Genomic DNA, 26,744 nt, shown 5'->3' on the forward strand with positions numbered 1-26,744 from the left:
GAGGAACTTTGAAAGGGCAAAAGATCTGAATTTCACTAGCTGAAAATTCTGACTCAGCCTTAACTGTAGAGCAGAAATATCCTCTGAATCCATGTAAATATAGTGACTTTGTGTTCTTGACAGGGCCTAAACCTCATTGCTATGGTATTAACTGGGATACTACAGCAACCCTAAACAAGTAACTATAACTCTTTCTGAAAACAGCTGCCATGGAGCTGTAGAATATTTTCCTTAGACTTCAAAGCCGTGACATTTCAAGGAAAACCCAGCATTCTTGGCACAGTGGAGCTTACTCAACTAAAATGTCTTACACAAACTATTTGCACACATGAAAACTTCTATAAATGTGAAGGAATGTATTATTGTAAATGACTCATACTTTCAAAAATGATATAATTTTATATGATTTATATATTGCATGCCAAATGTATATATTACCATGCCATTATGGTAAGTATAAAGGGCCAGTACCTTATGCAAAATATTTAAAATTTTATTATATAATACTAATTGGTCATAATCATATCTGCTGGGTCACTCAGCCAAAAGTATACAGGAAAGAATACCAGGGTTGGGATCAGGATCCCTGGAATATGGTGCTGGCTCTGATTTAACAACTATGTCATTTTGAGATGATCCAACTGTAAAGCTGCTCTTTAGGATGGGGTGGGTTTCCACTGTAGATGCCAGTGATACGATTCAAAAACTCTCCTCATTCAGTCGCTTGGGAAGAAGGGAAGCTTGGTGACCAACTGTACTGGAGTTACACACAAAGCTCTGAATAACATTCAGTGAATGTTTATTGGAGAGGTAATTGAGAAAAAATTCAGTGTTTAACATTCACAGAAATATGAAAGATGATATTGTATTCCTATGATAGTTATTAAAAGTCCATAAAATTCCATGAGATCAGGAGTTTTTAGAATTAAATAAATGTGATGATTGGCCTAAAAGTTTCAAAGGTCTGGAAAATAAAGCTGAGAAGACAGTTCTGACAAACAGGTAAAGAGAAAGAAAAATGGTTAAAAATTTAAAAGACATAAAGGATCAATACAGGAGGGGCAAAATTCAACAAATTGGAAATTCAGGGGAAAAAAAGAGATAATGGAAGGGAATAGCACATCAAAATAAAAAAGAAATAGGTGAATAGTTACCAAAATCGGAGAAAGATAGAGTATTTAGATTCATTCTACTAAGTATCAACAGGATAAATGAAGACAGATCCCTCATCTAGATGCATTCTCACAAAACTCCATAAAATATAAGGAGAAGATTCTTGAACATTCTAGTTGGGAAAAAAAAAAGTAGATCATCTACTAAGAAAGAAGTAACAGGGAGTGAGTCAACATGGGACTGAAGTTCCCTCCTCCCTCAAACACAGCAGGATTGAGGCCAGAAAACTTGGAATTCCAGGAATCTGGGATACAGAGTGACAGAAATGTCCCCAGGGGCCCACAGAGACAATCTGGTGGGCCACAGGTGCATGACTGCAAATTGGAAGAGGTAAAACGGGTGGCATAGGCACTGAAGGGAAGGATCCCCTTCTGTGGAGAGAAAAAGAAAGAGAAAGAGAGGCTGTGGAAATGTAGGATTGTATTTGGACAAGAGAAAAACCATGGACCAAGGAACAGAAAAAACGGAGGAAGAACCAATATCTAACATGATCCAGGATTTCGGGGCTTTCTTCAGACTGGGGCTGGCTGCCCTGTACATTTGCCTGGTGGCAGGGGTCCGGGGGAGTGGGAGCCAGCCCTGGGCTCAGTAGCTAGCTCAGAGGTGCAGTCTGTGAGAGGAGTCCCCTCCCTTGAGTGCCGTGGGAAGAAGGTATATAGCAGCTCCAAGGACAAAAGACCTTTGAGGCCCCCAACAGCCAGAGGCCTTTTGTCAGCTGGGCAGAGTGGCACTACCCTGGAACTGGGGCCCGCTGAGCGGGATCCTTTAAGACATTGGGGTTTGAATCCCAACCAAGCTCCTGGGAGGCACCAGAGACCCTGGAGCAGGACAAACCACCAGCTGGCACCTGAGGAGCACTGTGAGGACAGCCTAAACAGAGTGGTCTGGGATACCCGGTCCAGGGAGGAAAGACTGGGTGTTGCAATTTTTCTCCCCATCACCAACAAGGTGGGGCTTCAGGCAATGGACAGCAGGCCCACAGTGAGGCAGGACCTGCCTACACCTAACCATGCCCCTCTGCACCTGGTAGCTGTGTCTCCACTGGAGCAAGATTGACACTGACAGAACCATATGAACCCTCATCTAGACCAGCACAGCCACTGGTTCCAAGGCACCATCAGATATCGGTCCAGCAATTTTGCATTTTCTGATTTAATTCTTGGTCAATTCTTATATATATATATATATATATATATATATATACATACATATATATACACACACACACACACACACACATATACATATATATAATATATAACATATAACATTATATACATAATGTATATAATTTATATATATTACTTTATATAAGTATATATACTTACAAGTATATAAGTATACATGAAATTATATATATATATATATATATATATATGTATAATTTTTTATTCCTTATCTTCCTCTTATTTCTTCTCTTCTCTATTATGGTTGTTAGTTTGTTTAAGCAGAGATTTTAATATCTTCTTTTTACACCACGTATGTATCTCCTTCTGTATTTTCCTCTTTCTCTCTCTGTCTCTCTGGATTAAGCCATATAGTTTCTCTGATTCTCTGCTTGGTGATTTTTTTTTCTTTTCTTTTTCCCTGCCCCTATCATTTCTCTCTTTGTTTGCGATAAGGCTACTTCCACCATCCCCCCCTTTTAAAATTTTTCCCAGGGTTACTCCAATGAGCAAATCAAAGCACAGCTGGTGAAAGGTTCAGACCACAACTATGAGTAGGGGGATAAAGCAATCAGAGTCACAACAACAGAGAGCACCCAACAGACTCCGAAACACCTCTTGAAGGGCTAGGCCCTGGGCAGTGTATGACCCCTTTTTAATATAGTAGTGTTTGCAGGTGCAAGGCACATATCAAGCCTTTAAAACACATAAGGGACAGAAAACTAGCCAAAATGATGAAACAGAAGAATTCTCCTCAAAAAAAATTCCAGGAAGAAGTGACAGCTAAATAATTACTCAAAACAGATATAAACAATATAACTGAACAAGAATTTAGAATAACAGTCATAAGATTAGTAGCAGAGCTTGAAAAAAGCATAGAAGACAGCAGAGACACTATTGCTACAGAGATCACAGAACTAAGAAATAGTCACAATGCATTAAGAAATGTTGTAAATGAGGTGCAAAATAAACTAGATGCAGTGACAGCAAGGATGGAGGAAACAGAAGGGAGAATTAGTGAAATAGACAATAAAATTATGGAAAATGATGAAGGTGAGAAAAAGAGATAAGAAAATACTAGATCATGAGGGGAGAATTAGAGAACTAAGTGATTCAATGAAACATAATAATATCTGTATCAGAGGAGTTCCAGTAGAAGAAGAAGAGAAAGAGAAAGGGGCAGAAGGTTTACTTGAAGAAATTGTAGCTGAGAACTTCCCTCATCCGGGGAAGGAAGCAGACATCCAAATCCAGGAGACAAAGAGAACTCCCTTCAGATTTAACAAGAATAGGTCTTCTCCATGTATATCACAGTGACACTGGGAAAATACAAAGATAAAGAGAGAATTTTGAAAGCAGGTAGGGACAAATGGGCCTTAACTGACAAGGGTAGACACATAAGGATAGTAGCATACCTGTCCACTGAAACTTGGCAGGCTACAAGGGAGTGGTAGGAAATATTCAATGTGCTGAATAGGAAAAATATGCAGCCAAGAATCCTTTATCCAGAAAGTCTGTCATTCAGAATAGAAGGAGAAATAAAGGCTTTCCCAGATAAACAAAAACTGAAGGAGTTCATGACCACTAAACCAGTCATGCAAGAGATCCCCCTCCAAGGGGGACTCTGTGAGTGGAATGCTGCAAAGACTACAAAGGAGCAGAGACATCATCACAAGCATGAAACCTACAGATAACACATTGACTCCAAACCCATATCTTTCAATAATAACACTGAATGTAAATGGACTAAAAGCTCTAATCAAAAGACATAGGGTATCAGAATGGATAAAAAAACAAGACCTATCTGTTTGTTGTTTACAAGATACCCATTTTAGACCTAAGGACACCTTCAGATTGAAAGTGAGGGGATAGAGAACCATCTAAAATGCTACTGGAAGTCAAAAGAAAGCGGAGTAGCCATACTTATATCAGACAAACTACATTTTAAACTAATGGCTATACCAAGAGATGAAGAAGGACATTATATGATAATTATGGTGTCTATCCATCAACAAGAGCTAACAATTATAAATGTTTATGCACCGAATTCTAGAGCACCCAAATATATAAAACAATTAATCACAAACATAAGCGATCTTATTGGTAAGAATATGATAACTGCAGGGGACTCTAATACTCCACTTATAGCAATGGACAGATCATCTAAGCAAAAAATCAATAAAGAAAAAATGGCCCTGAATGATACATGGGACCAGATGGACATGACAGATATATTCAGAACTTTTCATCCTGAAGTAGCAGAATACACATTTTTCTTGCATGCACATGGAACATTCTCCAAGATAGATCACATACTGGGTCACAAAATAGACCCTAATAAATATAAAAAAATTAAGTTCATACCATGCATATTTTCAGATAACAATGCTATGAAACTTAAAATCGACCACAGGAAAAAGTGGAAAACCTCCAAATGCATGGAGGTTAAAGAACATCCTACTAAAGAATGATGGATCAGCCAGGCAATTAAAGAAGAAGTTTAAAAATATATGGAAACAAATGAAAATGAAAACATGACAGGCCTAACTCTATGGGATGCAGCAAAGGCAGTCCTAAGAGGAAAATACATTGCAGTCCAGGTCTATCTCAAGAAACAAGAAAAATCCCAAATATAAAATCTAACAGCACACCTAAACGAACTAGAAGCAGAACTGCAAAGAAACCCCAAGACCAGCAGAAGAAGAGAAATAATAAAGATAGGAGCAGAAATAACAAGATAGATTTTTAAAAAAGCCAGTAGAACAGAACAATGAAAGTAAGAGCTGGTTTTTTGAAAAAATAAACAAAATTAATAAACCCCTAGCCAGACTTCTTGAAAAGTAAAGAGACAGGACCCAAATAGATAAAATCAAGAATGAAAATGGACTTATCACAACCAATCCCTCATAAATACAACCAATTATCAGAGAATACTATGAAAAATTATATGCCAAAAAACTAGACAACCTGGAAGAAATGGACAAATTCCTAGACACCCACACATGACTAAAACTCAAATGGGAAGAAATAGAAAATTTGAACAGACCCATAACTAGTGAAGAAATGGAATCAGTTATCAAAAATCTTCCAACAAATAAAGAGTCCTGGGCCAGATGGATTTCCAGGGGACTTCTACCAGACATTTGAAGCAGAGTTAATACCTATCCTTCTCAAGCTGTTCCAAAAAATAGAAATGGAAAGAAAGCTTCCAGACTCATTCTATGAAGCTGGCATTACCTTGATTCCCAAACCAGACAGAGACCCCACTAAAAAGGAGAATTACAGGCCAATATCCCTGATAAACATGGATGCAAAAATTCTCAACAAGATACTAGCAAATCAAATTCAATAGCATATAAAAGAATCATTCACCATGATCAAGGGGATTCATTCCTGGCTGCAGGTCTGGTTCAATATTCGCAAATCAATCAATGTGATACATCACATTAATAAAAAAACGATAAGAACCATATGATCCTGTCAATAGATGCAGAAAAAGCATCCGACAAAATATAGCATCATTTCTTAATAAAAGCCCTCAAGAAAGTTGGGATAGAAGGAATATACCAAAACATCATAAAAGCCATATATGAAAAGCTCTTGGCTAATATCATCCTCAATGGGGAAAAACTGAGAGCTTTCCCCCTGAGATCAGGAACATGACAGGGATGTCCACTTTCACCACAGTTGTTTAACATAGTGTTGGAGGTCCTAGCAACAATAATCAAACAATAAAATGAAATAAAAGATATCCAAATTGGCAAAGAAGAAGTCAAACTTCCACTTTTCACAGACAACATGATACTCTACATGGACAACCCAAAAGACTTCACCAAAAGCCTGCTAGAACTGATGAATGAATTCAGCAAAATCACAGGGTACACAAGCAACGTACAGAAATCAGTTGCATTTCTATACACCAATAATGGAGCAACAGAAAGAGAAATCAAGAAATTGATCCCATTTACAATTGCACCAAGAACCATAAAATACTTAGGAATAAATCTAACCAAAGATGTAAAAGATCTGTATGCTGAAAATTATTAAAAACTTATGAAGGAAATTGAAGAAGACACAAAGAAATGGAAAAACATTCCATCTCATGGATTGGAAGAACAAATACTGTTAAAATGTCAATACTCCTCAAAGCAATCTACACATTCAATGCAATCCTAATCAAAATCACACTGACATTCTTCTCAGAGCTAAACAAATAATCCTAAAATTTGTGTCGAACTACAAAAGACCCTGAATAGCCAAAGTAATATTGAGAAAGAAAACCAGAGCAGGAGGCATCACAATTCCAGACTTTAGCCTCTACTATAAAGCTGTAATCATCAAGAATAGACACATAGACCAATGGAATAGAATAGAGAACCCAGAATTAGACCCACAAATGTATGACCAATTAATCTTTGACAAAGCAGGGAAGAGCATCAAATGGAAAAAAGACAGTCTCTTTAACAAATGGTGCTGGGAAAACTGGACAACAACACGCAGAAGAATGAAACTAGACCACTTTCTTACACCAAACACAAAAATAAACTAAAAATGGATGAAGGACCTAAATGTGAGACAGGAAACCATCAAAACCCTAGAGGAGAAAGCAAGGAATAACCTCTTTGACTTCAACCGCAGCAATTTTTTTGCTGGACCCATCCCCAAAGACAAGGGAATTAAAAGCAAAAATGAACTGTTAGGACCTCGCCAAGATAAAAAGCTTCTGCACTGCAAAGGAAACAATCAACAACACTAAAAGGCAACCTACAGAATGGGAAAAGATGTTTGCAAATGATATATTAGATAAAGGATTAGTAGAGAAAACTCATGAAGGAAACTGAAGAAGATACAAAGATATGGAAAAACATTCCGTGCTCATGGATTGGAAGAATAAATATTGTTTAAATGTCAATACTACCCAAAGCAATCTACACCTTCAATGCAATCTCAATCAAAATTGCACCGGCATTCTTCTCAAAGCAAGACCAAACAATCCTACAATTTGTATGGAATCACAAAAGACTCTGAATAGCCAAAGTAATGTTGATAAAGAAAACCAAAGTGGGAGGCATCACACTTCCAGCTGTAATCATTACCAGCTACATCATTACAGCTGTAATCATTACAGCTACAAAGCTGTAATCATTACCAGCTGTAATCAAGACAGTATGGTATTGGCACAAAAACAGACACATAGACCAATGAAATAGAAAAGAGTCCCCAGAATTAGACCCACAAATGTATGGCCAACTAATCTTTGACAAAGCAGGAGGGAGTATCCAATGGAAAAATGACAGTCTCTTTAGCAATTGGTGCTGGGAGAACTGGACAGCACCATTTGCTGCATTTGCTTCACATGCAGAAGAATGAAACTGGGCCACTTTCTTATACCATACACAAAAATAAACTCAAAATAGATGAAAGACCTAAATGTAAGACAGAAAACCATCAAAACCCTAGAGGAGAAAACAGGCAGCAATTCTCTGATCTCAGCCATAGCAAGTTCTTACTTGACATGTCCCTGAAGGCAAGGGGAAAAAAACCAAAATTGAACTATTGGGAACTCATCAAGATAAAAAGCTTCTGCACTGCAAAGGAAACAATCAACAAAACTAAAAGTCAACCAACAGAATGGGAGAAGATATTTGCAAATGACATACTGGATAAAGGCTTAGTAGCCAACCAAAGAACTACCAAACTCAACACCTGAAAAACAAATTATCCAGTGAAGAAATAGGCAGAAGACATGAATAGACATTTTTCCAAAGAAGACATCCAGATGGCCAATGGACACATGAAAAGATGCTCAACATCACTAATCATCAGGGAAACACAAATCAAAAGCACACTGAGATACCACCTTACACTGGTCAGAGTGGCTAATATTAACAACTCAGGAAACAATAGATGTTGGCGAGGATATGGAGAAATGGGAACCCTCTTGTGCTGTTGTTGGGATTGCAAACTGGTGTAGCCTCTCTGGAAAAGTGTGGAGGTTCCTCACAAAATCAAAAATAGAATTACCCTATGACCCAGCAATAGCAATACTAGGAATTCATCCAAAGGATACAGGAGTGCTGATTCATAGGGGCACATGTACCCCAATGTTTATAGCAGTGCTTTCAACAATAGTCAAATTATGGATAGATTCCAAATGTCCATCAACTGATGAATGGATAAAGAAGATGTGGTTTATATATACAATGGAATACTAGTTGGCAATGAGAAAGAATGAAATCCTGACATTTGCAACAATGTGGATGGAACTGGAGGGTATTATGCTGAGTGAAGTAAGTCTGTTAGAGAAAGACAGATATCATATTTTCACTCACATGTGGAACTTGAGAAACTTAACAGAAGACCATGATGTAAGGGAAGGGGAAAAAGAGTTTCAAACAGAGAGGGAGGTAAACCATATGAGACCCTTAAATACAGAGAACAAACTGAGGGCTGATAAGCACTGGAGAGAGGGGCAAGGAAGAGGGGATACCGGGTGATGGGCATTGAGGAGGGCACTTTTTGGGGTGAGCACTAGGTGTTGTATGTGAGTGATGAATCATGGGAATCTATCCCCAAAGCCAAGAGCACATTGTATATACTGTATGTTAGCTAACTTGATAATAAATTATAACAAAAAAAAAGAAAGAAAGAAAGAAGAAAGAAAGAAAGAAAGAAAGAAAGAAAGAAAGAAAGAACCAGAAGACCATTGAACTTCTCATTAACAATGCTTTAATGGTAGAATACAATAAACCCATGTTTTAAAGATCAAAGAGAAATTATTTTGAATCTTTAATTATATACCCAGCTAAACTATAATCCAGAGCAAAGGCCAGATAAAAACATTTTCAAACACACAAGCACTCAGCGAGTTTACTTGATATGCACTGAAATTGTTACTGTCATATCCAGATAAAAATATAGGCTCTAAGAAAGAGAAGAGTAAACTCAAAAGTTCACTGAAAGGAATTCTTAGGATGATAGTTGGTCAGTAGGTCTAGAACAGCTGGTATATATTTAAACATGATTTTCTAACCTTTTAATGCAGATCATTTAGCTTTTTTTTTTTTTTTAATTTTTTTTTCAACGTTTTTTATTTATTTTTGGGACAGAGAGAGACAGAGCATGAGTGGGGGGGGGGCAGAGAGAGAGGGAGACACAGAATCGGAAACAGGCTCCAGGCTCCGAGCCATCAGCCCAGAGCCTGACGCGGGGCTCGAACTCACGGACCGCGAGATCGTGACCTGGCTGAAGTCGGACGCTTAACCGACTGTGCCACCCAGGCGCCCCAGATCATTTAGCTTTTAACCTCTGTTCAATTTAAGCATCAGGTCTATATTTCATATCTAAAAGTATAAATAAAAATAAATCTACTTTAGGCCTCTATTCATAACTGTTTAAAGAATGGCAATTTTACTTTACTTTAAATACATAGCCCAGATGAAATTTTTAGGCATTAAATTCTGCTGGTATGTATACAGAGGTAACTCAGATATTCTGAATGTGATATTATGTCCCAATTAAGCAATGTACTCAACTCAACTGTCATCCGCACACTGAAACCCAGAACAAATTGATAAATGGGTTTTTAGTTATTGTAAGTGCTGCAATTAAGAAGTATGAATAATGGGGGCACCTGGGTGGCTCAGTCAGTTAAGCATCCAACTTCAGCTCAGGTCATGATCTCACAGTGCATGGGTTCGAGCCCCGTGTCGGGTTCTGTGCTGACAGATCAGAGCCTGGAGCCTGCTTCAGATTCTGTGTCTCCCTCTCTCTCTTCCCCTCCCCCTCTCACACTCTGACTGTCTCTCTCTCTCAAAATAAATATACATTTCAAAGAAAAAAAAAGAAGTATGAATACTGGTTGACTAAGCATTCCACCTTCATGAGGAAGTAAGTAAACAAATAAGCCAAAATTAATCTAATGAATTTTTATTGTAGTATTCAGTGTATTCATTCAAGGAATACTTGAGGCATTTATCATTTAGAAAAAGTAAAAGAAAGAAAGAGAACAGTCTAAATACATAAAAGTAAGTTATGGTATAAAAAAATTATATTCATACATTTTGTCATTAAGGTTGATGATGGCATAGAAATATATTTGTTAAAAATGAGACGTCTCCTAATACACATTTAATGGAGAAAAGCAAGTTACAAGATGTTATATGGTCTCTTTTATATATATAGGTAACAGAAAGATTGGTTGATAAACAAAGTATCTCCTTCCGGGTTAGCCACAGTTTTTCTATCCTTCTGGATTTGTCCTTCTCTTGAGACCATCTCTTCCAGGGCATCAGGATCTAATTTCTTGTCCTCTAACCCCTCTTGAGGGTGCCTTTCCTCTAGCACATCTTGGATAAAGACAGTTACCACATAATTATGCCCATATCACTCTTTACTGCTCCCTCCCTCCATGCCTCTGCTAGATCACTCAGGCTTCTCCTCATTTGCTGCCATTGTAGTATTACAATCCCTGCCTTCTCTAAAGAGCATTAACATTAAGTTTTTACATCAAAGATTTGAGAGGCGCCTGGCAGACTTAGTCAGGAGACAGTGCCAACTCTTTATCTCAGAGTCGTGGGTTTGAGCCCCACATTGGGTAAAGAAGTTACTTAAATAAATAAAACTTAAAAAAAAAGATTTGAAAGTATGGAGGGTAATTACAGTTGAGGAAATAATCTATTTATTTTATTTTTTTTTAAACATTTATTTATTTTTGAGACAGAGAGAGACAGAGCATGAATGGGGAAGGGTCAGAGAGAGAGGGAGACACAGAATCTGAAATAGGCTCCAGGCTCTGAGCTGTCAGGACAGAGCCCGACGCGGAGCTCGAACTCACGGACCCCGAGATCATGACCTGAATTGAACTCGGCCGCTTAACCGACTGAGCCACCCAGGTGCCCCAGAGGAAATAATCTATTTTAAATATGACAACTCCATGACACCTAGAATATATTGTCCCAATCTCTTCCATATAAAACTGCTTTCCTATTATGTTCTTCTGTGGGTATTATTCTATAGTGCTGTTATTTAGAATCATTTCTCCTTAAAGCAGTGTGTCTAAAACCGGTTTTAAAATATATTTTCACAATCTGGTGAAGTGTGTGAACCCTTTCTCAGAATAAGACTTTTTAATGCATGGTAAGAATACATAGGATTGCAAAGAAAACCAGTTATATTGAAATAGTTTCAACAAGGGACCTCTTGATTATAGAGTCAATTAGATCCTTCTATTTCCTCTTCCCAGTCTATTCAGCTTTTCTAGTTGACAGAAACAATGTCAAAATTTCTGTTTCTTCTTTATGTATAGCCATTTAGCCAGTTATGTTTATGAAATGCTGTCCATCTAGACTGAGGTTAGAAGCCTCTCATCTTTCCCAGACAAATAACAAGCTAAGGAGTTTTCCCAAAAGAAAGATGAATGAAAGATGAATTCTTTACCTAAGAAGAATGCTTTCCAAGGCCAAACTACATATATATATATATATATATATATATACACACACACACACACACACACACACACATATATATACACACACATATATATACACGTATATGTATGTATTTACATACATACATATGTATACATACATATGTGTACATACATACATATGTATATATGTATATATATATGATATTATGTCCTAATTAAGCAATGTACTCAACTGTCATCTGCACATTGAAACCCAGAACAAATTGATAAATATATATATATATATATGTGTATATATATATATATATATATAGTCCTGTGTCCTCTGTCTTTCTCCTTCTCTTCAACAGAGGTAGATATATTTCAACAGTTAGGATGATAATAAAAGATATAATTTTATTCTCTTCTCTTCTGTACTTTACAAAGAATGTTTCTTACATCAAACAATACTGCTTATAAAAAATGAGGAAAAGAAAAAAATTGAAGAAGTTCCACAACTACCTGTATATTAGGTTTTTATTACTTGTGTTTATTAGCCTTGTTTGGGACACTTTTGCACAGTGCCAACAGCTACTGCCTAAACTATGGAAGAACACTGTTGGATTCTGAAGGTTCAGGGTGCCTGTCATTGTAGATTCTGAATTATGCTGGGTGCTGCTACATACGATTTTGAATAAATACATTTTTATATCAATGTATCTTGAGGCCGGATGATGAGACCAATTGCAATGGATCCTAGTTATTTAAAACTAGATGTGGAGGAAACATCCAGGAGAAAGTGATGGAGGATTCACAATTCATCCACATGAGTCAATCCCATGTATAGACGAATATTTTTGCTATTTAAGAAGATAGATATCCCATCGTCTTGGCCTTGGTACAAGCAGCACATCTGGGAACCGCTCACATGGAATTATTAACTAGCAGCTGTGTCTAGAAGGGATTCTGATCGTGAAAATAATTAAAAGTAGAGTATTTTGAGTCCTTTTACTTTGCACAGCTGGCCAAAAGCATCTGACTTGACCATGTGTAAGCTTGAGAACCTTTGGTCAAAAACTCATATTGAATGTTTATAGACATTTTTGGAGAAGTTTTTCTTGAGTTAGTCCTCTAGAGTGATTTGAATAAGTTTATTGCCATTTCAAGCTCTATTCACCTTGCAAAAAGAGCCACATCATTATTTCTCACTCTGATCCAGTTTACGTTCTGAAAAATCTGACGACAGGAACATTATCTGCTCTGCCACCATTAAGCTTCAGCACCATTAAGAGAATGTGCACTATTGAGGAAGCCATGGAATCAATTTTGAAAATTAATCATAAAGCTTGGCAGGTGTCTTTTTAAGAAAGTGGTTTTCAAACCATGTTTCTTGGAGACAGAGTATTGCAGGCGGATGCAATTCATTTTATGTTTGCAAGAACTGCTTATATTTTTGTTTAAATAGACCAAGTTATTAAAATCCATGTCTACAAGTTTTATTACCCACTTTTCCCTTAATCTACCACACTCAAGCCCTCATAATCATTGCACCACTGAACTTACCCAAGGTGAGCCCATCAACAACTCCAACATTGTAAATCCAATACTCAATTTTCTGCCTTCATTATAACTGCCCCTTTTAGGTAATTTGACAGACAAAACACTCTCCTTAAAGCCTGACTTGAAACTTGGCTTCTTGGGGCGCCTGGGTGGCTCAGTCGGTTAAGCATCCGACTTCAGCTCAGGTCACGATCTCACGGTCCGTGAGTTCGAGCCCCGCGTCGGGCTCTGGGCTGATGGCTCAGAGAGTGGAGCCTGCTTCCGATTCTGTGTCTCCCTCTCTCTCTGCCCCTCCCCCGTTCATGCTCTGTCTCTCTCTGTCTCAAAAATAAATAAACGTTAAAAAAAAAAAAAAGAAACTTGGCTTCTTCATTTGCTTTCTGGGATACCACACATTGACTTGTCAGTCTAATCCTTTGGCTTCTTTTCTTCTTCCTGCATTCAAACCATGCTAGCACTCCAAGCTCACTATTAGGGCCTGTTCTCTATCTACACTTTTTCTGGAGAATCTGATAAATTCTCATGGCATCTAATTTGATACGTTAATAACTCCCAGATTTATACTTCCAGATTGAATCCCTCCCCTGCACTCCAATCTTATTAGTCCAATTTCTCAATAATATCTCCTCTTGACTGACAAATTGACATTTCAGATTCAATGTCTACTAAATTAGAATTATGATTAAAACCCTAAGTTTTTACCATTTTGCATACATCAATCCATTCTTCCTCACAGTGCTTATTTCCAAATACTCCATCAGTTAATGCCAACCTTACTCATTCTGTTTCGCAAGCCCCAAACTTAGGAGTTATGGTTGATTTCTCATTTTTCCTCATCTTCCTATAGTGTCAGGTCCACCTTCAACATCTATTCTGAATCTGATTAACAATCTCTATCATTTCTATATCTCCATCCTAGACCAATCATGAACTCTTGCAAGGACTCCTGAAGCCCCATAAATGATATTGTTCTATTCCTGCTTTTAAAATAACATGCCACAGAGCTGCCGTATTTACCTTAAAATATATCTTAATATTTAAATATATTAATAAATATATATTTATTTAAATATATACAAGATATAGTAAGATATATCTTAATATTTATCTTAAATATTAAAAAAATAGATTGTATCAACTTTTATTGCAGATTTCAGTGATTTGCTCTTAAAAAATAAAATTGAAAGTTTTACTGTGTTTAAGTCTAGGTAGACCTTAAACACTTTACATGATCTGACTGCAGTCTATTTTCTCCAACTTCATCTATTATTGCGTTCATTCTCTAGATTCTAGGATTACCAACTTATTTCTGCTTCAACTTTTGAGCTCATTTTATACACACTGTGCTCCCTTTGCTTGCAACATTATTCCCTTATGTATTTGAATTATTAAGTTCATCTTGCAGTTAGAGTCTTGAACTTCTTTCCTGGGCATCCAGGATAAAGTGTCCGCCTTCATTTCTTTCTAGCACACTGTATTTTTCTCAGAACATTTTTCTCTTTTCTCTCTCTTTTGCCTTTATTTGTCCATGTGTTTATTTTTGCATTGGGCAGTTTTCTCACTCTCCCTTTTGCTTTTTTTTTTTTCCTTCTTGGGCATTTCTCTGCCTCTTCTTTTCAGAAGCAGAAAGCTAAATTTCTCCTATTTGCTAAAGTAGAGTAATTCTGTTCTCTGTAGCCTCTCCTCTGACTTAAGACTCAAACTCTTATAATTACTCCTTATACGGGGCCTGTCCTTTTATTTTTTAATGTTTATTTATTTTTTTGAGAGAGGGAGAGAGAGAGAGAAAGAGAGCGAGCAGGGGAGGTGCAGAGAGAGAGGGAGACAGAAGATCCCAAGCAGGATCTGTGCTCTCAGCACAGAGCCAGATGTGGGGTTTGATCTCAGGAAATGTGAGAGCATTACCTGAGCCAAAAATCAAGACATGGATGCTTAACCTACTGAGCCCCGCTGGTGCCCCCAGGGCCTGTCCTTTTTTCCAGCACTGTGCTAAGTATTTTACTTGTTTTCCCTTTGATTTTCACAACTATTCCAACATTATATAGTCACTGTATTACAGATGGGAAACCGAAGCTTGGACTGGTACAGTAACTTCTCTGTGGTCACCAAACTAACAGGTGGCAGAGCAAATATTCACCTCCTCCTGCTCCACTACATATTGTACTGTCTGCACTCCTTCCTCATCACCCTACCTGTTCCTCAATCTGGTTAATTTCTTTAAGTCTCTGGCTTATCTGGAAGGAAGGTATCTTGTCTTGTCATCGGATTAAAAGAGATCATTGTCCAAAGTGAGTACTTAGGCTTAGTCCTTCAAAATAATACTTTCATTTTCAGCAGTATATCCTTTAACAAGGAGATTGTTCTTTGTCTACTCCATTCTGACTCCCCAGAGCCTCACACAGCATACTTCCATTCGGACCTACTCCCAGCGCAAAAAGAATTCGAGCAAGAAAATTGACACCCAATTCTGAAAGGCTCAGGGTCTTGAACTGTATGTTATCTATTCCTCCTGTAAATCCATTAAAAAGCTAGTCCTATCCTACAAGCTTTGGAGAAAATTTAAAAAAATAAATATGAATAATAAACATTGCTTAATTTTGCATAGAACCACCATAATTTAACTCTATTCCTAGTTTTTGAGGAATCATTCCTAATTCAAATTCTAAATCCGTAGTTTCCGAGATTTTTTTTTACCTTTTTCAGAATCCTATCCTATACTGTATTTAATGTTTTGAAGTTAATTACTATACCCACTTGAGATCAGAACACTTTGTAGAGTATTTTTCAGAACTATTTTGATGTCCTATTAATTAAGTCTCAGGTCCACATGGAAACAAAATGGTTTGCTAAAATATTTATCCCTTCCATTTAATATTTATTAAACAGAATATGCATTAAGCAGCTTAATAGTTCTTATTAGTAATATCTTAGATACAAAAATTTAAATAAGATATAGTTCATGTTTCATTTATTTTTAAACAGTTTCACCAAGGTCCTAAATATTTGCTGAAGGAAGACACAAATGATAATAGTTAGCTCTGAGCTCTTGCTTTCCCTGATTTAATTCAGTATAGACAGAAATCCTCTCCTTATCCAACACCAGGAAGTTTCATATGCCATCTTGTTTAAACAGGCATAACAGGTATATTGCTTGTGTTAAAATGATAAATTTTAAATATATACAGGTTAACTTTTATAACAGTTGCTTAAATGATTCTTTTAACAAAAGTGAAAAAAATCTTTGTTTTCTTTAAACAATAAATTTGACCAAAAACAATTTTTTCCCTTTACTCCCTGTGCTATTCATACATAAATGGTAATTGTTTTCCCTTCTTACCCTCAACCCCACTTTGGTTTCTCTCTTCTGTGGCCCAACTTATTTTACTTTGATCTCAGCTTGGAGCTGAGGAGATATCATCAAAGACCAGCAGGGGTTGTTCCAGTGATGTTGATGGTGGCAGGAGTGGCCTGAAATGTGTCAGAGCTCTGGATTAGATCCCAAGAAAGACTCTGGATAAAGATTAGACAGGATCTCCCTTTGTCAATATGAGCCGGGCTTATTTCCAAAAATTTGCAATAACTCTAACTGCACTGGATCACTGCCTTCAACTATGACAAATTATGGGTGAATGAAAGAAGATGATGATTATGTACATCTGACAAGAATCACAAACAGTGGATTCTGTGTCCAAATAGCCTGGGGGAAGACCTGGGCTGTCCAGATCCTCCTGTATTCATGATACTTTCAAATATATTTAGCACATTGCCTAGAATATGGTAGGCATTCCAAAAATGTCTCTAGACTGATTTAGAAACCTATTTGTGTGACTGCTTTATCAAAGCAACAAATTGGCAGTTCTTGATATTTTTTTAAGAATGGAGGAAAAGGAATGAGAACAGAAGAGAGAAATAGTGATCAGCCTAGGAAAGATATTGGCTTGTCACCATACTTAACTAAATTCTTCAGACGTGAGATGGTCTAGTGACTGCTTTAGGAATAAAAGGATACAAATTTGGACAGGTTTCCAGAATCAACAGGGTGGTTTTCAGTGCCTCTGCTTGCCCAGGCCACGTGGTGGTGGGCTGAAATCCGAGAACCTGCAAAGGCACCTGCACTGAAAACTGTCAGTGATCTCATACACAGAGTCAGTGGTTAGCCTTAGACTTAGGTTGCGTTCAGAACGCAGAGAGAAGTTGCATAGAAATCCCAACTGAGAATTCCCAGAAGCATATTTTAGGCAAAGAAGAGCTGAGTATTTTAGTGGAGACATCTATTAAATGGATAGGCTTTAAAAAAGATTGAATTATAGATTACAAATGAATTTTTCTCCTGGTCTTGTCCTTGATCCCTTCATTACTTTAATCAAGACCCTTAATTCGTGGGTGCCTCAGTTTCCTCATCACTGCAGCCAGGTGATTAAGTTAAATTACCTTTCAGTGTTCCTTCCATTTCCATTGTGTGATTCATTTTAGAAATCAGGTTTAAAAGCGTCTAATAGACTGGTTTTGTCTGGAGAATAAAAATACTCTCTTATGGCTCCACAGCTGTGCAGTGTAAAAATTACCCTGAGTCTTCTTATGTTAGATGATCTAGTCTGACCTCATCAGAAAATACCTTTTAAAATAGACCTCTCTAATGTCAAGAAAGACTTGAAGATATTTATGTTTTCCTTTTTTAATTTTAATACACTTTTCTCTAACACTCAGTTTATCAAGTTGATTATAATTACTAATCTAAAAGATAGTATGGTTTTTTTTTTTTATATTTGTCTCAATTTCTATTTTTCCTTCCATATGGAGTTTTCTGACCTGGATGTTTGATAGGCTGACAATGATGAAATTAAATTAAGAATTATTTTTCTGCTTTTTCAAAAATGAATATTTAAAGCCTCTAACGGGAAATAGATATTACTGAAACAACAGGGGAAATATAAGATTAATACAATCCCAATTATATGCAAACCAACATTGTTCAGAAAATCGAGATGAGGAAAGGATTTTTTATTTAAATTTTCTGTCACTTAAATTTATTATCTATTACTTGGAATTTCCAGGCATCTCTAATTCTAACATTTTAGAAATAGTTGCAGGTATTTGATGGGTGCTGTAGTTACCTTTGACTTTGACATGACAAACAATGGTAAGCACCACTTTTATTCTTTTAGTTGTATTGTAAAAGAAACCTCAAGAAATAATTTTAGAATGAAAATTGCCAAGGAAAGATGGGAATAATTAACAATTGAATTCTATAAAATCAGTCGACATATGATAATGATGCTCCACCTCTCCTTTTTTATTCTGTTACATATTTAAATATAACTTTAGAGAATTTTGTTTAAAAAATCAATGTGTTTATCACCTAAAAGACATGTTAATATTTTGTATAGTTACTACAGCTCACTTCCTCCTATCTCACAAGTACACCGGAAGATCCCTGTATTCACTACCTCAATTTCATTTCTTCCCTCCTCAGAAATAAGAATTCTGAAGCTGCTGTTTAATTTTTCCATTAGTGTCTTTTCTCTTTAACTACATGCATATGTATACATAAACCATAAATCGAGTTGTGTTTAAGAGTTTAATCATTCCATATATGTATTGTTTTGTAACTTGTTTACTTCCTTCAAGATTATTCATGCATGCAGATGCATTTAGCTTTAATTCATTAATTATGATTGTCGTTATGTAGTAGTAACTTAAATAAATATACCACATTATTTCATTCATTGCATGTATTAATTTACTAGGGCAGCTGTGACAAAGTACCACAATGGGGTGGCTTCAACAACAGACATTTATTTTCTACACTTCTGGAGGCTTGAAGTCAGAGATCAAGGTGTCAGCAGATTTGGGTTCTTCTGAAGAAGACCCAACCCCTGACGACTTACAGATGGCTGTCGTCTCTCTGTATCACATGGTCTTCTGTCTGTAGCTGCTCCTACCTGTTGTTTAGAAGGACCAGTCATAGTGAATTAGGGGCCACTCCCACTGATATCATTTTATCTTAATTACCTCTTTCGAGATGTGTCTCCAAATACAGTCCCATTCTGAGGTTATGGGAGTTAGGACTTCAAAATACAATTTTGGGGAGACGCAATTCGGTCTCTAACATCCTATTAAAAAGTAGTCATATTCTTTCCCAAGTTTTGCTTTGAAAAATCATATGGCAAGAAAGTCCTTGTGAAGGTTTCATCAAAGCTCCTCTGGCTCCACGTTCTCACCAGTGTCTAGTGTGGCCAAGATTTTTATGTTTTGCTCGGTGTGATACGTGGGAAGTGACAACTTATTCTGGCTTTCATTTCTTATCGGATAATTTAAGAACTTTTTTATCCATATATTTATTGTCTGGTTTCCACATCTCTGAATTGCATCTTAATATTCCATTTTTTCAGTTACGTTGTTTTCTTAGTGACTTGGAAGACTTCATGAACTATTTTATACACTGTCATTTTTGTTCACAAATATTTTTTTCCAATTTGTGGCTTACATTTTTATCTTAATTATATCTTTCTATATATAGAAATTTTATTTAGAGATTATGTAGAGATAACTCAAAGACGATTTTATGTAGTATTTTTCCAAATATTATCTTCAGGACCCCTTCAGATGTAACCTTAGGAAGCAGATAGAGTCAGTAGACTGAAATTAGGAGAGAATAACTAAAAAAGGATTTATTTTATTTATTGCACAGCACAGTAAGGTGTTCTTAATTCTACAATCACCACTGATAGACAAAAACTCTAAGGTAACTAAGAAAGTTCTATTTCTGGACTGATGAAGTGAGAGTCTATCAAACCCGACCATCCTATAGATGGCAAGTATAAATGCAATAGTAAGTAAAAATAACAGCTATGGAAGCAGTAGACAATAAGTGAAACTGAGATACTGGAGCAGAGTAAACACTTGAAAGTAGCTAGATATTAATGAACTACCCATTTTTATGACTTTTAACTTCAGGGCAAGGCAAAGTTAGCTCTATAAAGGGCAATTACAACTACAAAGATACACTTGCAGTTTCTCTGGCCTGAAAAATCAGAGGACAGAATTCAGGGTAACTACAGCCAATGGAAAAGAAGAAAGGAATTTTAGAAAAGAGCGACATAGAGAGAGCAATCCAGATTCTGTGTAAAAATCTGTCAAATATTTGGCTTACCTTTGAGGCACACATGCCAGGAATTCATAAAGAGCCCATATAATAAAAATAAAGAACTGAATTGAGATTTCAAGTGTTCCCAGAAGATAGAGGTTGAAGTTTGAATTTTAATCAAGTTAATAGCCTGCTTAAAAAAAAAAAAGTAGCATTCTTCAAAGGAATAAAACAAAATCCAGAGGCTCTGCAACATAGCATTTATAATTTCTCTACAAATGAAGAAACAGGAAAATGTGACAAATTCTCATGAAAAAAAGACAAGTACCAAAGACTACTCTTGAGATGACAAACTGAAATTAGCAAAAAAGATTTGAAAACAGTTATTATATGGAGTGCCTGGATGGTTCAGTTGGTTAAGTGTCCAACTCTTGATTTTGGCTGTCATGATCTCAAAGTTCATGAGATCAATCCCCACATCAGGCTCTGCACTGCAAAGCCTGCTTGGAATTCTATCTCTCCCTCTCCTGCTGCTTCTCTTCCCTCCCCCACCCCCACCAACATAAATAAATAAACATTTAAAAAAGCAGCTACTATGACTCTACTCAAGGACCTAAATGCAAATATGTATATAATGAATGAAAATATAGGAAACCTCAATACATAAATTTTAAACAATCAAAATTTTAGGACTGTAAGTATAATATGTAAAATAACAAATTAACTGGGTGGGTTTCATAGTAGAAGAGAGATTACAGAAGAAAATTAATTCCCTTGAAGATAGAGAGTAGACATTATCTATCTGAATGAGAAAAGATAATTGAAAAAATGCAAAGCTTCAGGGATATGTGGAACAATTGTAAATGGTCTAGCATATGTCTAACCGAAATCTCAGAAAGACAGATGAAGGAGAAATCAGTAAAGATAATTCAGAGAAAAATGGCCAACAATTTCCAAAATTGCAAACTCATAGAGATTCAGGAGGTCAGAAAATCCCAAAGAAGATAAATAAAAATAAAACCACAATTCAGCATGCCACAGTTAAAGTGTGAAAACCAGTGGTAGACATTACATTTTAATAGCAGCCATAGAAAAAAAATGATATGTTAATATACAGTGGAAAAGTTCAGATGTCTAAAATCTCATTAAAAAAATTTAGAAAAAAAACAACTATGAATCCAGAAGACTGTAGAACATTTTTAAGGTACAGAAGAGAAAAAAATCCTGACAACCCAGAATATTGTATTATTCCATCAAAAATATCCTTCAGGGGGCACCTGGGTGACTCAGTTGGTTAAGCGACCATATTTTGATCTCAGCTCAGGTCATGATCTCACAGTCCATGAGTCTGAACCCTACATTGGGCTCTGTGCTGACAGCGTGGAGCCTGCTCGGGATTCTCTCTCTCATCCTCTCTCAGTGCCCCTTCCCCACTAGTGCTCTCTCTCTTTCTCTAAATAAGTAGACATTTTTTTAAAAAAGGTTACAAAAATATCCTTCAAGAATGAAAACTACAGGGGCGCCTGGGTGGCTCAGTCGGTTAAGCGGCTGACTTCGGCTCAGGTCATGATTTCGCGGTCCGTGAGTTCGAGCCCCGCACCGGGCTCTGTGTTGACAGCTCAGAGCCTGGAGCCTGTTTCAGATTCTGTGTCTCCCTCTCTCTGATCCTCCCCTGTTCATGCTCTGTCTCTCTCTGTCTCAAAAATAAATAAACGTTAAAAAAAAGAATGAAAACTACATAATGGCATTTTCATGTAAAAGAAAACAAAGAGGGAACTTCTGCTTCTAGGAGAATGAAGGGGACACATTTTCCCCTATTCCTTCCACTTAGTGCAACTGAAAACTCTGGACATAATCAATCAGTGATTTCATCCCTGAAAGATGCAGAGAAGAAAATCAGACTCGCTTGGAACCTCAGAGCCCAAGGAGTGGCACTGCAGTGGGTTCCCTGGGTTTTCTTTTTGCTTCATACATCCCAGACATGGAGCTGAAGAATGTGGAAGCTCAGAAGCATCAAGGGAAGTGGACGAAAAAAAAAATCCTAATAAAAGCCTGCTTCCTCTATCTAAAGGACCAGAAAAAAGGACAGCCTAACAAGACAGAGAACTTTGAGATGATAACTTCCTAGCCAGCCAAACCCCACAGAAAAAGACTGTGGCCCCGCTCTTAACCACATCAGAAACGCCAAAGAGCAGAAGGCGGACTTCCATTCTTTCCAGGCTATAAAGAATTGCTTTATCCCTTCCCTATCTCCTTGTAGAATATCAGAAAAGGCCAAGTAGGGAACCAGAATTTTTATCTGCTGAACAGTAATACACAATCCACCCACTCCCATGTATCAGTAGAGACCACATGGGGCAGCTGGAAATAATGAGGTCTCCCATTTCTATCTGAGGTGGTATACAAGAGGGTTAGTGAGAGTCTGGACTTTTACCACCCAGTGACAGAGAGGCAACCCACCTCAACAGGGTCAGTGGAGGCCACATGGGGAGCTGGAACTCTCATTCTTGCCCAGCAAACGTGAGGACGTCAAGTGGGAAACCTTGACTTCTAGCCCCACTGGCAGTAAGAAGGTGGTGCCATTCCCCATTCCCCACAGCATGGTGTCAGAAGATACCACCTGAAACAAGATTCCCAGAACTTGCAGAGTCACAAAATGTGCAGACCTCAGGTGAAAATCACTTGTCATACCACGAATGAATGAATTACAAAAGATAATCAACAGATGCCAACACCAAGATGACACAGATGTCAGAATTAACTAATAAGATTTTAAAGCAGCCATTATCAAAATGCTTCAATGACTGATTATGATCATGCTTGAAATAAATGAAAAAATAGAAAGTCTCCTTAAAGAAATAAAACATTTTTAAAAATGGAAATGTAAACTTTTTTTAAATGTTTATTTTTGAGAGAGATAGAGAGAGCACAAGCAGAGGAGGGGCAGAGAGAGAGGGAGACACAGAATCGGAAGCAGGCTCCAGGCTCCGAGCTGTCAGCACAGAGCCCGACGGGGGGCTCAAACCCACGAACCGTGAGATCATGACCGGAGCCAAAGTGAGACACTTAACCAACTGAGCCGCCCAGGCGCCCCCAAAATGGAAATTTTAGAACAGAAAAATACAATGTCATAAAACCAAACAAAACGTCCCATAGGTAGGCCCAACAGCAGAATGTTAGTAACACAGGAAAGAGACTCAGTTAACTCTATAAATATTAAAGACTATGCCTTCTTGTTAATTTCTTTAAAAGGCAAGTGTATATATATATATATATACACACACACACATACATACATATATATATATATATATATATATACACACACACACATACCTATACTGAATTTCAGATATTTTGTTTAAAAAAATGTACAAGTGCTGGCTTTGAATTATATTCCTTCAGAGATCAGTTTTTCCCTGAGAGTAACAGTTAGGGTATAGATGACTTGAATCAATCACAGACTGAGATGACTGTTGCTGGGTTGCAGGCTCTGTGCAGACTGATTTATTTCTAGCTTGTGCTTTTTTTCCCTACATCGTAATCTTTCATGGGTCTAAACTGAAAGCCCAGAGTGTTTACCAAAACTTCTCCTTGGCACCTCCAAACGACAATTTTTTTTTTCCCCACAGTCCTATAAAATGCCAAGAACTCTGCCTGGCTTTCTGGCCTTGGTAGTCATTTTCTACTTGGTGTCTTCCCTTCTCTTCTCTTTGAAGCTTTGGTTTAGGCAAATATCTTGAAGAGAGAAAAACATACCCATTATGAGGCTTTCTTCTCTGTGGTTCCCTTGTCTGTGGGATCTGCCTGCTTTGGTAGCTCTGAATTGTAGTTTTGTTTCCACAACTTTGTGGGAGTGCTAAAAACTCCAGCCTATGACTTTCTTGGAGAGAAAGAAGAGATAGAGCAGGTCCCCAAGCATCTCAATCTATTTTCCTTCTCATAGTGACGTGGGCCCCTCAAGTTATGGCTGTCTTATTTGATTGCTAATGACCGCACCTACCTGGTATGTTTGTGTTGCCATCTTTCTTGTTGTTCTACCCAACATTTACAGGTTTTCTTGGCCAGTGGGTCGGTTTGATACAAGCTACTCTGTCACTGCTGAAATCAGAAATCCTAGTGCTAATATTTATGCTAATAATAACAGGAAAGAATTACAGGAGGCTGATTTATGAAATGTATATGAAATATATCAAGGGGTTTTATTAGACCACAAACAACATGACCAGATATTTTCTTGGTTTTAATATAAGTATGTGTCCACATCAGGGAAAAAAAAAGATACCGATGAGGCTCAGAGACTAAAAAATTCAAAGTTTTTACACCTCACTAAGATGGTAAGAGACTAATGAAATTATATAATAGAAGAAATATCTGAATGCATGGAGGGTGTTTGGCCTGCCTGTAGGAGTAATTATAGGTAAAAGTTAGGAGTGGAATTAAAGAAAGCTTTATTTGAAGGCTGTAATGGGGAAGATGTAGAAAATGATCTGACTTGATCTGTACATCCAGAAAATTCAGGAACACAGAGTTTGCTTAAATTGAACACTGAAACTTCCGGCCCATAGGGCTATCCAAAAAGCCCTGAACTCTTCCAGAAAGCAAGTCCCTTAATATTCAAGGTTATGTTAGATGACCACAGGCACAATGTTATAGAGAACATTTTTTTCCCATTAAGTGGTGAGTTGCATTAAAATAGAAAATCAACAACAAAAATAATCATTTCTTTATTGAGAGTGAATTCTATGTCTGGTGCTCTATACAGACCTTTCTTAAATGCATTTAATCCTTATAAGTGCAAATGCCTTTATTATTTTCACTTTACAAATGAGAAAACAGGCACGGAGCATAAATAATTAGGGTCACACAGGTAGCCAGAAACTGAAAAAGAACTTAATCCCAGGCAACCCATCTCCAGAGACCACACTCTGATGTGTCAGACTATATTGTCAAAGTGGACCTTTTTTTTTTTTCAAGCTTTTAAATTGTCCAGAAATAGATGGGGTATAAACAATGCACAACCATATGAACAATGCATATTTTATTTATTTACCATTAGGATAATATTGCAAAGAACATAAATTAATACAGTCATGGGTTCCAGGTTACTTGTTATGTGCTTTATGTAATGAAACAGTATAAGAATCAAGGGTATGCTGATGGAGTTTATTTTCTAAATAATACAAACATACACGGAGGTATACAATACTACAATGATAAATAAAATTTACCTGTGTGTGTATGTGTGTGTGTGTGTAAAATAAATTGGTCAAGCATGTAGCAGTTTTATGTCTTTATGCAGAATTATATAAATAGGAGTGGACTTGATAGAACTTTGAAATGTCATTAACTACCACTTTCATGCCTACTTTGACTACACTGGCAGATTTATTACAATAAGTTAAAAAAAAACAAGCTTTCAGAACTTGCCAGGCAAAAGATTCTAAAGTCCTTTTTGTCATCCAAATGATTGTTTTTATAACCTTTGTCAGAATGTTCTCCCTCATTTATAATTGGAATTCTTCTATGGAAACCACAGCCATATTCCTCTACTGCTATCCCAAATGCAGGCAGGTTTCATCCATTATATGATTGGACCGATTAGATGCTGGTCCACAAAAGTGGACCATTTCCTACTGCCATTTTGTTATAATACTTTGTGAGTAATCCTTCAGATGTTGAAGAATCAATCGTTAATTTTGCCTCTTATGATTAGTGTGAGGATCCACATAGAAATTATTTTAACCAAAAGTAAGCATTAGACTTACTATTTTTGAAAGGTTATCAAAATAACATTAAGAAGTGCTCTTCTACCTCAGTGCAATTATGACAGCTGACCCCCTTAATTAACTCTGTAACTACATTTCATATTTTCTCATAAAGCCTTTGACACAAATATTTCAGGGTCTGCTTTAAAGTCTATTTTTCTCTTTTACTTTTAAAGTCTTCAAAGGAGTCTGGAATTTCAGAAAACTGTCAAAATGTGTTGAAACATATTTAAAAGAATGCGTATTTTTATAGATTGGCATAGTTTGTACATGCTATTTTCCAGGTTTTCAGCTACATAGAAAATAGGAAAGGTTCTGTGTGGGGGAAATACCATAGTTGTCACAGGGCAAAGGGGACTCTCCAGTATCTTTGACTTTTCTCCAGGAGAAATTAAGAGAAGAATTCATCAAATGCTAATGTTAAGGACTCAGAAACTGGAATGTTTGTCCAGAGCCCCAGGCCTCAGAGCAAATGCTCTTACGCTGCTGGGCTCCAGGGGAAGACTGAAGCCAAAGTCAACATGAGCAGAAACTCCATCTGACTGATGCTGTGGAAACAGCTGTAACCACTTAGCTGG

This window comes from Panthera uncia (assembly GCF_023721935.1).
Source record: "Panthera uncia isolate 11264 chromosome B2 unlocalized genomic scaffold, Puncia_PCG_1.0 HiC_scaffold_24, whole genome shotgun sequence".
In the NCBI taxonomy this organism is placed as follows: domain Eukaryota; kingdom Metazoa; phylum Chordata; class Mammalia; order Carnivora; family Felidae; genus Panthera; species Panthera uncia.